This window comes from Phyllobates terribilis, unplaced genomic scaffold (assembly GCF_046119375.1).
Source record: "Phyllobates terribilis strain yellow unplaced genomic scaffold, ASM4611937v1 Scaffold_51__1_contigs__length_9155689, whole genome shotgun sequence".
Classification (NCBI taxonomy): Eukaryota; Metazoa; Chordata; class Amphibia; order Anura; family Dendrobatidae; genus Phyllobates; species Phyllobates terribilis.
In genome coordinates, this window is record NW_027362811.1 from 5,915,612 (window position 1) to 5,933,222 (window position 17,611).

Here is a 17,611-nt window from a genome sequence, read left to right on the forward strand (position 1 = left end):
TACAGGTTCATCACACCTCCCCCTATACGAGGGCGCGAGGGGGTAGCACATTCCTGTGTTCCCCCGTGCGTCCTTCTGCACCCTCCCCTTGCCGGGATAACCCGTCAGCGTTACCGTGGTCACGGCCTCTTCTGTGGCGAATGGAGAAGTGGTACTGCTGGACAGCGAGGCTCCAGCGTAGCAACCTGCCATTCGACCCAGAGACCGTGTGTAACCAGCTGAGGGGGTTGTGGTCCGTCTCCACGGTGAAATGGCTCCCGTACAAGTAGGGCTGCAGACGCTGCAGGGCCCATACAATTGCCAGGCATTCTTTTTCCACCGTGGAGTAAGCCACCTCCCGGGGCAGTAGCTTCCTGCTCAGGTACAAGACAGGATGTTCCTGGCCTGTCGTGTTGACCTGACTTAGCACAGCACCGAGGCCAAAGTCACTGGCGTCGGTCTGTACCACAAACGGCCGGTCGAAGTCGGCAGCTTGCAGTACAGGGGAGCTACTTAGGGCGGCCTTGAGTGCCCCGAAAGCTGTCTCGCAGGCGACTGTCCAGTCGACTGCGACGGGCAGCTTCTTCTTGGTGAGGTCCGTCAGGGGCTTGGCCAGGGTGCTATAGTGTGGGACGAACCTCCTATAGTACCCGGCGGTCCCCAAGAAGGACATCACCTGCTTTTTGGTCCTAGGAGTGGGCCAGGATGCGATGGCATCCACTTTCCCCGGTTCTGGCTTCAGAACCCCCCCGCCTACCCGGTGACCCAGGTAGAGGACCTCACTCATGCCCAGCTGGCACTTTTCCGGCTTGATGGTCAAGCCTGCCCGGTGGATCCGACCGAGCACCTGCCGCAGGTGCTCTAGGTGATCCTCCCAAGTGGGACTGAAGACTGCAATATCGTCCAAGTACGCAGCCGCGTACCCTTCAAGTCCCTCAAGCAGCGTATTGACCATCCGCTGAAAAGTGGCAGGGGCATTCTTCATGCCGAATGGCATCACTGTGGACTCGTACAGTCCAAAAGGGGTGATAAAGGCAGAGCGTTCCCTTGCCGCGGGGGTCAGAGGAATCTGCCAGTACCCCCGGCTCAGATCCATGATGGTCAGGTACTTAGCCCCGGCCATCCGATCGAGCAGGTCATCGATGCGTGGTATGGGGAACGCATCGGTGACCGTTACAGCGTTGAGCCCCCGGTAGTCCACGCAGAACCGTGTAGTTCGGTCCTTCTTTGGTACGAGGACTACAGGCGAGGCCCACGCGCTGCTGGATGCCTGGATCACCCCCAGCTTCAGCATCTCGTCTATCTCTTGGCGCATGTTTCCCTGCACCTCGAAAGAGACCCGATATGCTGAACGCCGGATCGGCGGGTGATCGCCAGTGTCCACGTCGTGGACAGCCATCTCAGTCCTTCCGGGCAGGCTGCTGAACAGCCCCCGGAAGGGGTGCAGGGTGGTCCCCAGCTGGGACCGTTGGTCCTCCGTGAGCTGGTGGCCAACCCCCACATCCTCGATGGACCCACCCGCCTTGGCTTGGGTGAGCAGATCCAGGAGGGTTTCTACCTCTCCTTCCTCGGGAAGGTTGCACACTGGGTGGGCAGTCGCTTCCCGCTCATGATGAGCCTTCATCATGTTCACGTGGAAGGCCTTCCTCCTTCCACGGGCGTGATCCAGGGTGACCAGATAGGTGACGGCATTGAGTTTCTGGTGCACGAAGTAGGGACCTTCCCAGGCTGCCTGAAGCTTGTTCTGTGGTACGGGGACCAGTACCCACACCTTTTGACCCACCTGGTAGGTCCTCTCACAAGCATTCTGGTCGTACCACCGCTTCTGGTCGGCCTGGGCCTGGGCCATATTGTCCTGCACCAGCTTTGCCAAGGCCATCATCCTGTCCCGGTGGCGCACGACATACTCGATGACCGACACCTCGGGGGTGGCCAAATCCCCTTCCCATGCTTCCTTCACCAGAGCCAGGGGGCCCCGTACCCGTCGCCCGTACAGGAGCTCAAAGGGGGAGAACCCCGTTGAGGCCTGCGGAACCTCCCGGTAAGCAAATAGGAGGTGTGGGAGGTAACGCTCCCAGTCTCTCCCGTGGGAGTCGACCAACATCTTAAGCATCTGCTTTAAGGTGCCATTGAACCGCTCACACAGGCCATTAGTCTGTGGGTGATACGGGCTGGCCACCAGATGTTGCACCTGCATTTGCTTACAGAGGGACTCCATCAGCCGCGACATGAACTGGGTCCCTCGGTCGGTGAGCATTTCTTGGGGGAAACCCACTCTGGAGAAGATCTCCAGTAAGGCGGTAGCCACCTTGTCGGCCCGAATGGACGACAAAGCTACCGCTTCCGGGTACCGGGTGGCATAGTCCACTACCGTGAGTATGAAGCATTTCCCGGAGTGGCTGGGAGTGGACAGAGGTCCAATAAGATCCACAGCAACCCTCGAGAAAGGCTCTTCGATGATTGGCAGAGTTACCAGTGGGGCTTTGGGGCGCGGCCCCGCCTTCCCCACCCTCTGACAGGTGTCACACGAACGGCAGTAGGCACCCACCGCGGCTCCCATCCCAGGCCAGTAGAAATGCTGAGCTATCCTGGCCTTGGTTTTAGCGATCCCTAGGTGTCCGGCCATCGGAATCTCGTGTGCGATCCGCAACAATTCCGCCCTGAACGGATAGGGTACCACTAACTGTCGGTCCCTGGGCCACGCCTCCGGTGAACCCTGCTGGACCGTTACCCGGTACAGCCGTCCCTGGTCCCAGACCACCCGCTCGCAGTCTGACTCCATGGGAGGCTGTGCCGCCTGTTCCTTGAGAGCTTTCAGGCTGTCGTCTGCTTCCAACGCAGCCTGAAATTCCTGACTTGATGTGGCCAGAATCGACGAAACTGCCACATCCTCTGTCAGCCCCTCCGGGCATGTCACCTGGCCGCTGTCTGACCCGGCAGACACTTGGTCAGAAGTGGGGAAGCCGTCGGACCTCTGCAAGGCTCCTTGGGCTCCGGCGCTCCCACTCCTGGTGACAGCGGCTATGACCGCTGTGACCGTGGGTAGTGCCTGCTTCCCCTCTGTTTCTGACCAAGCCGCCCGATCAGGCAGGCTTCCTAGGCCTTTGGACATCTCGGATGTGGGGAACTCCTGCCCTGGGGTCTTACCTGGCGGCTCCTCTCTTGGGACACCCCCACCTCCCATGGCCTGTTCCTCCCCCTGCAGTGGGCCTATACTCAGCAGCCTGGATACCCCTGGGAGCCCTACACTGCCGGTAGCTGCCCCCCTCTCCATCCCTGAGCTTCCCTCTACAGAATCCTGCCCGCCCCCTCCCTCACCGGAGGACAAGAGGTCACGGCACGCCGGCTGAGCACCTCTGCGGGCATCCCCACACTCCCCACCTGCTTTCACTAACCCTGTTTGTGTTGTGTCTGTGCAGGTGTTACCCTCAGGTTTCACTCCCTCCTCCTCAGCAGGACACACACTACATACAACATGGTTGGCATTAGCAGCAGACAAATCAATACACTCTTGGGGGGCCGAACTTGGGGGTTCAGAGGGTACATACTGCGATACTAGACGCCCCAAGTCGGTCCCTAATAAAACATTTGCGGGAATATTTGGCGTTACTCCCACCTCCCGCATCCCCCTTCCGGCACCCCAGTCCAAATACACCATGGCAACGGGAAGTGCCGGCTCCACGCCTCCAACCCCGGAGACGGAAAGAGTCTTTCCTGGTACCAAGTCCTGGGGGGACACCACCTCAGGCCGTACCAGTGTTCGTTCAGCGCCCGTGTCCCGCAGTCCCATGACCGCAGAACGGCCTATGGTGACGGGTTGGATGTTGTCCAGGGACCTACCACCACCCCCTCCCACACACAAAACATTGGGCGCTCTCTGGGACTGGGATGGGGTCTTTTGGCGCTGGGGACACTCAGCCCTAAAGTGTCCTGGTTTGTTGCATAGATGACAACGTCTTACGTCTGGTCCTTGCCTGGAGAGGGCAACAGGGGGATACACCCCTTGTGTTCTAGGGGCCGGGGAAACAGGGGCATGACTGGGCTTACCCCCTCTCCAGGTGCTGCTGGCAGACTTCTTCAGCTCAGGCGCCCTGTTATTGGCATACTCGTCTGCCAGGGCGGCTGTAGCAGAAGCCCCTGTTGGTTTTCGGTCACGGAGGAACTGTCGGAGGTCCTCTGGGCAGTTCCACAAGAACTGCTCCGTGACGAACAGTTCCTGGACCTCCTGGCGGGTAGTAAGCGCTAGACCCGAGGTCCAGTGCTCTGCGGCTCTCAACAGCGCCCGCATATGATCGGTCCAGGTGTCCTTGGGGCCACGCAGCAGGCTCCGGAACTTCTGGCGGTACGACTCGGGAGTGAGGTTGTACTGCCGGATCAGGGCCCGCTTGATGCAGTCGTAGTTCTGTACCTCCCCGGCAGGTAAGTCCCCCAAGGCATCCAGGGACTTACCCCTCAAACGGGGGGTCAGGTATCTGGCCCACTGATCCCGGGCCAGATGGTGCTGAAGACAGGTCCGTTCAAATGCCACCAGAAAGGAGTCCAGGTCCCCATCCTTCTCCAGTAGAGGGAAGTCCTCAGCTCGGACTTTGGACGACTTGGTCTCCTGATGGGTTGGTTGCTCTAGCGGAAGCCCCCGCTGGGCCAGGTCCAGTTGGTGCTGGCGCTCCGCAGCTCGCTCTGCACGCTCCGCAGCCTCCCGGCGCTCTGCAGCTTCACGCTCCGCAGCCTCCCGGCGCTCCGCAGCTTCGCGCTCCTCCTCCGCTGCCTTCTCTGATGCTGCCAGGAGGGTTTTGTAGACGGCATCGCCATGAGACTGGAGACTTGCCATAGCCGCTTGTAAAAGGGCTTGTGATCTGGACAGGCTGGGCTGGGTAGGTGGTGGGCAGCCCACTGCGGGACCGTATACTGGGGACTGGCTCCCTGAGGTGCCCGGGCTGGACTCCTCCTCGCCATGAGTAACAATGTCCTCCCCTCCTGCCACACGGACCGTAGCATTAGCCTCCTGCAGGGTCTTGCTCCTGGTGCCGTCTGCCATCTTGGTAACCGACACCGCTGCAACCCTGAGTTTGCACACACCTTGTTATACTTTTAGCCTGACCGTCTAACGTTGGGCTGACCTTAAGACTCCAGCAGTGGAAGTTACCACTGGCAGTCTTTAGTGCCTGGGAGTAGGGGTCCCACAACACTATTATTCTGCAATCCCACCGCTCTGCCACCAATGTGATGAAAGCCGGCCGGTGGGTGCAGCTCTCTGGCGCCCCCTTACCTCTCAGGTCAGTCAAGGTACTGCACCTAGAGAAAGTAGTGCCAGGAAGCTGCAACCAGCGCAGGGAACACGGTAGAGTGTTCCCCTTCAACGTCACTAAACCGTAACGTCACTACACAGCACAACTCGCTAGCGCCCTCTTAGCCTCAGGTCAGTCAAGGAACTGCACCTAGGATAAGCGGTCGCCAGAGAGACTGTCCTGTAACCTACTGGGTATCGGGGCCCTCTGTAGTGAGGGTGGTATATATATCTTCCTTGGCCGCGCCAGGAATATATATATCTGAACCTCCGACCGTCACTACCAGCCTTCCCCAATCCCCAGTTGGTATGCTGCCACCAGTCCCTATTTTAGATATACGCCCAGTCCGTGAATGGGCCTATATCGGGTCAGGAACCAACCCTGGGTAGCGTTTTTGGCTTGAGCCGAGCTCACACGGACGTGCGTTCGTTATGCAGAATAAAAGGCAGGCCCACAATTACTTGAGGTAATTGATTATAATAATACACTAGATACACGATATACAACTAAATATACACAGGTATAAGGTCAGGCTAAACTATACAACAATGGAATACAACACACAGAATCACCACAGCATATCAGTTACCGGTTTCTTGATTTTCTTGTGACGCAGGGAGAGGATTCTGCGGTCGCAGGCACGGTTCTTTGTTACAGGCTGAGGCCTACCACCGCATGGTCAAACTGCTCCTCCCCTTGGTGGCCTCAGCTGGTGCTCAGATGTTCAGCACACCACTCTTGGGTCAAAAACTGACTTGTCTCTTGTCTGTCCTGCTATCTTACCTGCCCCGTCCCGCCCACTGCTGGTGAGGTCAGCTGGCTCAGTCTCCACCCTCAGGTCTAACTTCGATCAGAAGCCCAAATTCTATGGAACCCAATAACTTCTTCTGGGATGGTCTCATGATACCCCCAGGGGTTCCCATGGATTCGGGCCGCCGTAACCGACCTTTTGATATCAATTATGATACCATACGGTCCTCAGGAATGGCTCCGCGCTATATCTTGGCTTCCAGAGCACGTACAAACGTCTACCGCGGAGGCTTGTGTGCGCAATGGCTCCGGGACGCCGTGATATTTTTTTATTGGCCCATCCCACGCAACATGCGTGTACTATTCATGTTTCTATATCTTATGCCTCCATGCTTGTGACAGACAAAGAAACTAGTCCTATGGGACAAATGGTCAGGTACAGATAGACGAAGCACCCCCCCCTGCTGGCTGTGTTTCCTCTCGAAGTCTTTGAAGCTCCTAGCATTCAAGTGTTAAGTAGGCTTCTTATCTTACAGGAGCCTGGATGGGGGGAAACTATCTAGTTGACGTTTTAACAGAAGGTCCCAAGGGTGGGGGCTGCTGAAGTGTGGCCATCCCTGGATATGATTTATCATTACCAAGATGGCGGCTACAGGTTCATCACAGTGGCCTCATTCATTCTGCAGAGAATCTAACTTTGTGATATATGTAATCAAACGCCCATGTGGTCTACAATACATATGGAAAACTATTCAACCCATTAGGGACTGCATTGCCAGCCACAAATCCACTATCCGTTGTTGCAAACCCTGGTGTGGTAAAGCGATTTGCTCGGCTCTCACAGAGGCAGAAACACTTATTGGGTTAACTTACAGCTGGTTTATTAATTAATGGCATAAACCATGGCAGGGTTCCGCAAAATAAACACGGCCTCTCCGGGATAACGGGAAACAAAAAGATAAAGTATAGTACAGTTCATAGGTGAGCGGGGTTTCGCCCGCTCCAGGTAACACAAAGTTTCACCACAAAGTCCTTCTGTGGAGCTCTCTGGCTTCCACACACACGGTCTGGAGACTTCCTTCACCAGACAGAAAAAAAAAACAGTGGCTGAGCATTTCACTTCTGCAGCCACACCCTTCAGGTGGAGATATGGCGAGTAGGCGTCCCGCACATCTCAAACCTACTCACAAAGGTGGTGTCACCTGCCTGTGACTCAAGCTCCGGGGGGCAGGTCCAAGCACACACACTTCCGGTCTGCCGGTAATCGGGGAAACATACATAAACCCTCCAGCCGCAACTAGAGACAGATGCACGAGACGTAGGCGCGGGAGCGCCTGTTCACAGCTCCATTAAAGGTAGCCACCCAGCACACGTTGTGCAGACAGACAAGCCACCTGGCATGATCATATAACATGCTTCTATACTGATCTGTTACTTAATAAGCTTTACTACTTATCTATATTGCTCATATGTCTCTGTCCTATACCTAACATGCCTTTATACTCAACTATTTGGGGACCTATATTCCTTATGTCTCTGCCCTGATACCTAACTTTTTAACCATCTAAGCTCTGTCATTCTACTCCTTGGCCCCGGCTCCTTTGCTCCTCCACTTAATCATTAATCGTTTTGCTTCCATTAACCTATCTTTTTACCAATGATTTACTATGAAGCCAGAGTATCAGCAATACTTACCTGCAGGACCGATGTCCTATAAGCCGCTGAAGATTGTGTGACAGTTACAAGTACATTCAGGACGAGCATATGAAAGGCTTAGGTATATAATTTTTGTGTATATAAATATGTATATACAGGTGCATCTCACAAAATTAGAATATCATCAAAAAGTTAATTTATTTCAGTTTTCAATACAAAAAGTGAAACTCCTATATTATATAGAGTCATTACACACAGAGGGATCTATTATATAGAGTCATTACACACAGAGGGATCTATTATATAGAGTCATTACACACAGAGCGATCTATTATATAGAGTCATTACACACAGAGGGATCTATTATATAGAGTCATTACACACAGAGGGATCTATTATATAGTCATTACACACAGAGGGATCTATTATATAGAGTCATTACACACAGAGGGATCTATTATATAGAGTCATTACACACAGAGGGATCCATTATATAGAGTCATTACACACAGAGGGATCTATTATATAGAGTCATTACACACAGAGGGATCTATTATATAGAGTCATTACACACAGAGGGATCTATTATATAGAGTCTGTAGTGCCGGCGTCCCTGCCCTCTGCTAGGCAGGGACGCTGCTCCTCTCACCGCTCTGCTCCGTGCCCGGCTTCCTTCCCCCGCTCTGCTGTCAGCGCGCGCTCCGTCCCGGCGTCCTCCTCCTGCTCTGCTCTCAGCGCGCGCTCCTTCCCGGCCCCTGTGCTTAGGGCGCGCGCGCGCGCGCTCCCCTCCTCTTAAAGGGGCCGCGCGCGCCGCCCTAAAGAGTCCCCGGCCAATGGCCGGAGGACTTCATCATATATAAGGCACCTCCTCCAAGATGGAGGTGCCCGAGCAATGTTGTTTGCACCTGTGTCTCACCTGTGCTTCAGCCCTCAGGTCCCGTTGCCAGTTACCTGCCAGTTTCCTGCTAGTTACCTGCCAGTACCTGCCAGTTACCTGCCTGATTCCTGCCTGAATACTTGTTACCTGTCTGCCAGTCTGAGGTCCGACGGTCTGCCTTACTTCTCCTGTCAGTCTGTCTAAGGACCAGCCTGCCCGCTCACCTGGGAGCGCATGTCAGCTACCTGCCTGCTTGCCTGAGGTCCGACGGTCTGCCTTACTACTCCGGTCAGTCTGTCTATGGACCAGCTTGCCCGCTCACCTGGGAGCGCTTCTCCGTTATCTGCCTGCTTGCCAGCCCGGAGGCTCCGTTGTCACGTGCTGTGACCACCAGCTATCTCAGAGACTCTTGCCCGCTCACCTGGGAGCGCATCTCCGTTACCTGCCTGCTTGCCAGCCCGGAGGTCCCGTTGTCACGTGCGGTGACCATCAGCTATTCCAGAGACTCTTGCCCGCTCACCTGGGAGCGCATCTCCGTTACCTGCCTGCTTGCCAGCCCGGAGGTCCCGTTGTCACGTGCGGTGACCATCAGCTATTCCAGAGACTCTCGCTTGCTCACCTGGGAGCACACATCTACCACCTGCCTGCTAGCCTACCCGGAGGCTCTGCCATCACAGGTCGTACCTACCCCTTACCCAGAGACTGCCCTGATCACTTGCCGTAACTCCCTGTCCGTTCACCCAGAGACTGCCACCCGCTCCCTTACAAGGGCCGCCCCCTTGTATAGTAGCTCAGAGGTTCCGCCTCCCGGACCCGTTACAGTTTGCTCGGGCCATGGAACCCGGTGGCACCCAAGCTCCCTCGCTCTCGGACCTCGCTCTTGAACTGTCCCGTCAGAGGTCCCAACAGGAGGCCATCCTGGGTCACCTGCGGAATGTTAATACTCGCCTGAACACTCTGTCTGATCCACCAACAACCTCCGCTAGTGCCATATCTTGCAATCCGGCGGCTCCGCTGCTCACTAATACTATGGTATCCTACCCCGGACCCCGGCTTTCTGCACCTCCTCGCTTCGGAGGCGACCCCGTCCAGGCTCGGGGCTTCTTGAATCAGTGCACCCTGCATTTTGAACTTTTGTCCTACCAGTTTAACTCCGACCGGGCCAAAATTGCCTTCATCATGTCCCATCTCACCGGGGAGGCCCTGGCCTGGCTGAATCCTCTATGGGAGAGAGGAGACCCCCTGGTGTCCAACTTGCCTGCTTTTCTCACGGCTTTCCGGAAAGTCTTCGACGAACCCGGACGGAAGACCTCATCTGCATCATCGTTGCTACGCCTCCGTCAGGGGAGTCTCACCGTGGGCCAATATGCCATACGGTTCCGTACCCTTGCCTCGGAGCTGGCCTGGGATAACGACGCTCTGGTTTCCGTCTTCTGGGAGGGTCTGTCCGGCCGTATTAAAGATGAACTTGCCGGTCGGGACATTCCTACCACTCTCGATGACTTAATAACTCTTGCCACCCGAATTGACCTACGGTTTCAGGAGCGTGCCAAAGAGGTCACCCGTGAGAGAAGGATTCCACGTTTAGCTCCTACTTTCCAGAAACCCGTCATTCCCTCCATCTCTCCCCAGGTACACTCTCCTGAGCCTATGCAGGTCGACCAGACCAAGATGGTCAAAACCCGTCAGGACTCACGCCGTGCCGAGGGGAGCTGCTTCTACTGTGGCAGTAAGGAGCACCGGATCCGTGCCTGCCCGGAGAGGTCGGGAAACGCCTGTGTCTAGGTTCGCTCAGAGAGGTCCACCTAGACAAGAATAAATCCTCTCCATCCCTGCTGTTGTCAGTTTCGATCATCTACGGGGAGAACCGTTATTTCGAACTAGCCCAACTTGACTCTGGAGCAGCCGGGAACCTTATTTCACAGTCCCTGGTTGAGAAATACCGCATCCCCACCAAACCTCTGGCTGTACCCTTGTCTGTCGCTGCCGTGGATGGGGGCCTCTTACCTCGCCCCATTCAACTCATCACCGAATCCATTACCCTGCAGGTGGGAATGCTGCATTCTGAAAGTATCTCCTTTCATGTTCTGCCTGGACTCTCTCACGCCCTCTTGCTAGGTCTGCCCTGGCTCCAGAGACATGCACCCGTGCTAGACTGGCAAACCGGAGAGGTCCTTCGCTGGGGACAAGACTGTCATAAGACCTGCCTGGTTCCCGTCCATCCCGTTCGTCCCTCTCCTACCCCAGCTAATCTACCTGGACTTCCGATTCCTTATTGGTCTTATGCAGATGTCTTTAATAAAAAGGAGGCAGAGACATTACCACCACATAGACCATACGACTGTCCCATCGATCTGCTACCCGGTACTACTCCTCCCCGTGGGCGTATCTATCCTTTATCCGCTGCTGAGACCCGGTCAATGTCCGAATATATTGAGGAGAATCTGGCCAGAGGATTCATCCGGAAATCTACCTCCCCGGCGGGAGCAGGCTTCTTTTTCGTCAAAAAGAAGGACGGCTCTCTCCGTCCCTGTATAGACTATAGAGGCCTAAACCTGATCACGGTGAAGAATAAGTACCCCCTTCCGCTCATTCCAGAATTATTTGATCGTCTGAGGGGGGCTAGGATCTTCACCAAACTGGACCTTCGTGGGGCGTACAACCTGGTTCGTATTCGTCAGGGGGATGAATGGAAGACGGCATTCAACACCCGGGACGGCCACTATGAATACCTGGTAATGCCCTTTGGTCTCTGTAACGCTCCTGCCGTCTTTCAAGAGTTGGTCAATGACATCTTCCGGGACCTTCTCTACTCCTGCGTAGTGGTGTACCTGGACGACATCTTGGTCTTCTCTCCGGATCTCCAGACTCACCGGAGGGACGTTCGTCAGGTCCTGCTCAGGCTAAGGCAGAACCATCTCTACGCTAAATTTGAGAAGTGCCTCTTTGAGCAGACCTCGCTTCCGTTTCTGGGCTACATTATCTCTCAGACCGGCCTTCAAATGGATCCTGAGAAACTGTCTGCCATCGAGAAATGGCCCCGACCGGAGGGGTTGAAGGCCATTCAGCGTTTCCTGGGCTTCGCCAACTACTACCGCCTCTTCATACCACACTTCTCTTCCCGGACGGCCCCAATTTCTGCGCTCACCCGTAAAGGTACTAATCCCAAAGAGTGGCCACCCGAAGCAGAGGAGGCCTTTCTTTCCCTTAAACAGGCCTTCTCTTCCGCCCCGGTGCTGCATCGCCCAGATGGCAACAAGCAGTTCTTCCTGGAAGTTGACGCCTCCTCCTCTGGAGCCGGAGCGGTACTTACTCAAAAATCATCTTCCGGGAGGATGGTAACTTGTGGCTTCTTCTCTAAACTCTTCTCCTCCTCTGAGCGCAACTATTCCATAGGGGACCGAGAGTTATTGGCCATCAAACTGGCATTGGAGGAGTGGCGTTACCTGCTCGAGGGGGCTCTTCACCCGGTAATAATTTACACTGACCACAAGAACTTGGCTTACCTCCAGCATGCCCAGAGACTTAACCCGCGCCAAGCCCGGTGGTCCTTGTTTTTTGCTCGTTTTGATTTTGTCCTTCATTTTCGCCCGGCTGACAAAAACGTCAAGGCGGATGCCTTGTCTCGATCCTTTCTGGTGTCTGATCTCGAGGAGGATCCGAAACATATCATCGATCCCGCCAGAGTAATGCAGGTGGCTCCCGTGAGTCTAAATCGTCTTCCTCCTGGTAAGACGTTCGTACCAGTACCTGATCGGGAGAAGATTCTACACTGGGGTCATTCGTCTAAATTAGCTGGCCACGCCGGTCAGAAAAAGACCCTCCAGCTTATTACCCGGCACTACTGGTGGCCTAACCTGCACAAGGATGTAATAGACTTTGTTTCTGCCTGTGTGTCCTGCGCCCGCAACAAAGTTCCGAGACACCTGCCGGCCGGCCGCCTCCTACCTCTGCCAGTACCTGCTGCCCCCTGGCAGCATATAGCGATGGACTTCATTACTGATCTGCCTGTCTCTGCCGGTTGTACGGTCATTTGGGTGGTCGCTGACCGCTTCTCCAAGATGGCTCACTTCATTCCACTGCCAGGTCTTCCGTCTGCACCCGAGCTGGCTAAAGACTTTATCCGCCACCTCTTCCGTCTTCATGGCCTGCCCCGTCACATCGTGTCGGATCGTGGGGTACAGTTCACTTCCCGTTTCTGGAGAGCCACTTGTAAATTGCTGGACGTCACCCTGGACTTCTCCTCCGCTTACCACCCACAGTCTAATGGTCAAGTGGAGCGGATCAATCAGAACCTGACCAGTTACCTTCGGCACTTCGTTAATGCCCACCATTCTGACTGGGTGGATCTCCTGCCATGGGCCGAATTCTCGTACAACAATCACGAGAGCGAGTCTTCCTCCAAATCCCCGTTTTTTGTAGTCTACGGTCAGCATCCTCGGATCCCGTTTCCCGTCTCCACCTCGGCGGACAATCCGGCTGCGGAATCTCTTGTTAACAAATTTTCCTCCATATGGGAGAGTACCCGGTCCGCACTTCTTCTGTCATCCGAGCGTATGAAAAGACACGCTGACAAAAAACGTCTGGACCCTCCTCAATTCCGCCCTGGGGATAAAGTCTGGCTCTCGTCCAAATATGTCCGGCTCAAGATCCCTTCCTATAAGTTAGGGCCTCGGTTCATCGGCCCACTGGAGGTCATCAGTCAGATCAACCCGGTGGCCTATAAATTGAAACTCCCGGCCAACTTACGGATCCCTAACTCCTTCCATGTGTCTCTCCTCAAACCTGTGGTACTTAACTCTTTTTCCAAGTCTACAGGTACGCCTCCTGCTCCGGTTTCTGCTGTGGACGAGTTTGAGGTAGAGAACATTCTTGCCACCAAAAGGGTAAGAGGAAAGACCTTTTTCCTGGTAGATTGGAAGGGGTTTGGTCCTGAGGAGAGAACGTGGGAGCCCCGGGAGAACATCCATGCCCCTCTCATCCTAGCTAAATTTCTGTCTGGCCTAAAAAAGGGGGGGCCTAAAGGGGGGGGTACTGTAGTGCCGGCGTCCCTGCCCTCTGCTAGGCAGGGACGCTGCTCCTCTCACCGCTCTGCTCCGTGCCCGGCTTCCTTCCCCCGCTCTGCTGTCAGCGCGCGCTCCGTCCCGGCGTCCTCCTCCTGCTCTGCTCTCAGCGCGCGCTCCTTCCCGGCCCCTGTGCTTAGGGCGCGCGCGCGCGCGCTCCCCTCCTCTTAAAGGGGCCGCGCGCGCCGCCCTAAAGAGTCCCCGGCCAATGGCCGGAGGACTTCATCATATATAAGGCACCTCCTCCAAGATGGAGGTGCCCGAGCAATGTTGTTTGCACCTGTGTCTCACCTGTGCTTCAGCCCTCAGGTCCCGTTGCCAGTTACCTGCCAGTTTCCTGCTAGTTACCTGCCAGTACCTGCCAGTTACCTGCCTGATTCCTGCCTGAATACTTGTTACCTGTCTGCCAGTCTGAGGTCCGACGGTCTGCCTTACTTCTCCTGTCAGTCTGTCTAAGGACCAGCCTGCCCGCTCACCTGGGAGCGCATGTCAGCTACCTGCCTGCTTGCCTGAGGTCCGACGGTCTGCCTTACTACTCCGGTCAGTCTGTCTATGGACCAGCTTGCCCGCTCACCTGGGAGCGCTTCTCCGTTATCTGCCTGCTTGCCAGCCCGGAGGCTCCGTTGTCACGTGCTGTGACCACCAGCTATCTCAGAGACTCTTGCCCGCTCACCTGGGAGCGCATCTCCGTTACCTGCCTGCTTGCCAGCCCGGAGGTCCCGTTGTCACGTGCGGTGACCATCAGCTATTCCAGAGACTCTTGCCCGCTCACCTGGGAGCGCATCTCCGTTACCTGCCTGCTTGCCAGCCCGGAGGTCCCGTTGTCACGTGCGGTGACCATCAGCTATTCCAGAGACTCTCGCTTGCTCACCTGGGAGCACACATCTACCACCTGCCTGCTAGCCTACCCGGAGGCTCTGCCATCACAGGTCGTACCTACCCCTTACCCAGAGACTGCCCTGATCACTTGCCGTAACTCCCTGTCCGTTCACCCAGAGACTGCCACCCGCTCCCTTACAAGGGCCGCCCCCTTGTATAGTAGCTCAGAGGTTCCGCCTCCCGGACCCGTTACAGAGTCATTACATGCAGAGGGATCTATTATATAGAGTCATTACACACAGAGGGATCCATTATATAGAGTCATTACACACAGAGGGATCTATTATATAGAGTCATTACACACAGAGGGATCTATTATATAGAGTCATTACACACAGAGGGATCTATTATATAGAGTCATTACACACAGAGGGATCTATTATATAGAGTCATTACACACAGAGGGATCCATTATATAGAGTCATTACACACAGAGTGATCTATTATATAGAGTCATTACACACAGAGTGATCTATTATATAGAGTCATTACACACAGAGTGATCTATTATATAGAGTCATTACACACAGAGGGATCTATTATATAGAGTCATTACATGCAGAGGGATCTATTATATAGAGTCATTACACACAGAGGGATCTATTATATAGTCATTACACACAGAGGGATCTATTATATAGAGTGATTACACACAGAGGGATCCATTATATAGAGTCATTACACACAGAGTGATCTATTTCAAGTGTTTATTTCTGTTAATGTTGATGATTATGGCTTACAGCCAATGAAAACACAAAAGTCATTATCTCAGTAAATTAGAATACTTTATAACAACAGCTTGAAAAATGTTTTTAAAATCTGAAATGTCCTACTGAAATGCATGTTCAGTAAATGCACTCAATACTTGGTCGGGGCTCCTTTTGCATCAATTACTGCATCAATGCGGCAATGTGGCATGGAGGCGATCAGCTTGTGGCACTGCTGAGGGGTTATGGAAGCCCAGGTGGCTTTGATAGCAGCCTTCAGCTCGTCTGCATTGTTGGGTCTGGGGTCTCTCATCTTCCTCTTGATAATACCCCATAGATTCTCTATAATAGATTCTCTATGGGGTTAAGGTCAGGCGAGTTTGTTGCCAATCAAGCTCAGTGATCCTGTTGTGTGTAAACCAGGTATTGGTACTTTTGGCAGTGTGGACAGGGGCCAAGTCCTGCTGGAGAATGACATTTCCATCTCCATAAAGCTTGTCGGCAGAGGGAAGCATGAAGTGCTGTAAAATGTCCTGGTAGACGGCTGCGCTGACTTTGGTCTTGATAAAACACAGTGGACCTACACCAGCAGATGACATGGCTCCCCAAACCATCACTGATTGTGGAGACTTCACACTAGACCTCCAGCAGCTTGGATTGTGGCCTCTCCACTCTTCCTCCAGACTCTGGGACCTTGTGGAGTGTGTCAGTGACTGCCTTCTGGACATCTGTCAACTCAGCAGTCTTCCCAATAATTGTGGAGCCTACTGAAACAGACTAAGGGACCTTTTTAAATGATTAAGAAGCCTTTGCAGTTGTTTTTTGTTAATTATGCTAATTTACTGAGATAATGACTTTTGTGTTTTCCTTGGCTGTAAGCCATAATCATCAACATTAACAGAAATAAACACGTGAAATAGATCACTCTGTCTGTAATGACTCTATATAATATAGGAGTTTCACTTTTTGTATTAAAGAACTAAAATAAATTAACTTTTCGAAGATATTCTAATTTTGTGAGATGCACCTTTAGTCTTGACATTTATGAATGGTTTCTATTTTTCAAAGCAACATTATGAATAAGACTCTGGCAGGATCAAAACGTTAAAAATTATTTCTGTTACATATCCCTTCACCTTTTTATGTCTGAATTACTCTACGTGAAAAAAACTGTTTGCATGCCAAAAGGAGTGTGCAGTGAATCACTACCTACAGTTATTCTTTCTGCAGGCGGTGCTGGCGATGGAGGAAACGTCGGAACCAGAAGTTCTGGGAGGCGCAGGTTCTGCCCATCCAGTCTGGCAGTGTGGGTGGGTGTTGTCCAGTTGGAGTAATCTGATCCCTGCCTCAGTCAACTGGAAAGCATCTCACCCTATGTGACCATACAGCTTACAATCTTAATCAGCCAGACGATTAGATTTGTTAAGCCAAGAGAAATACACTATTATCTTTGTGTTGACTTGTGAATGTATGTGTATTTCTGTGAGTGGTCAAGAAGGACATACGATTATTTGTATAAAACTGAATATTGACTTCTCTTCCTTTGGAAACAATGATGTCTGTTAATATGCTAATGACATACTGTACTAAAAGCCAGGTAGATGTTTATTTACAATACCCCCCTATGATACCAGCTATGTAAATTGATTAGCTCAAACAATGAGACCTGAGTGAGACCTGCACCTTTACTTCTGACTGATGACCTTATGACCTTACACAGATGTAAATATAAACAGGGATGTCTTTAGTGCGGCAAGCTAGATCAAGGAGAATCAGAAATACTTTACAAGGAGAATGAGAGACATCCTTCAGGACAGAAAATGGATAGCATGGCTGCTCCATCAAAAGAGACACACATTTGGATTCTACATGATTCCGGCCTAAGGGTATTAGGCCCTAATTGGAAAGATACAGATCTGCTCCATTGACCATCTGAGAGACATGGATACATTTGGGGAGACCAGGTTGGGATGATCAAGTTGCCTGGCCCCATGGATATGTTGTTTGGGGTTTCCAGGTGGGACACTCCGGTCGCCTGGAACCCATGGAGACATTTGGAGAAGCCATTATTTCTATATGTCCATAAACAAGGGCACATCTAATGTTAGACATTTCAGCATTAATATAACCTCAAAATCTATATCAGTCAATCCACTGCAAGAAGTAATTAAATCAGAATATTTTGGGCCCCAGCTACTGTAGTCAAAACTGTGAGTATAGTCAATAACACATCTACTGAAATGATCAAACTCAACAGTCTTCATCAGAGAAAAATGAGTAACTAATGGTGACACCTCCCTGGTATAACGGAGTATGGGGCTCGGTGGCTCTTGGCAATCAAAACTATTGTAAGGGCCAATATTTTGTCAGATGAGTTTCCAGAAGAAATATAAGACATTGAAAGAAAACTTTTTA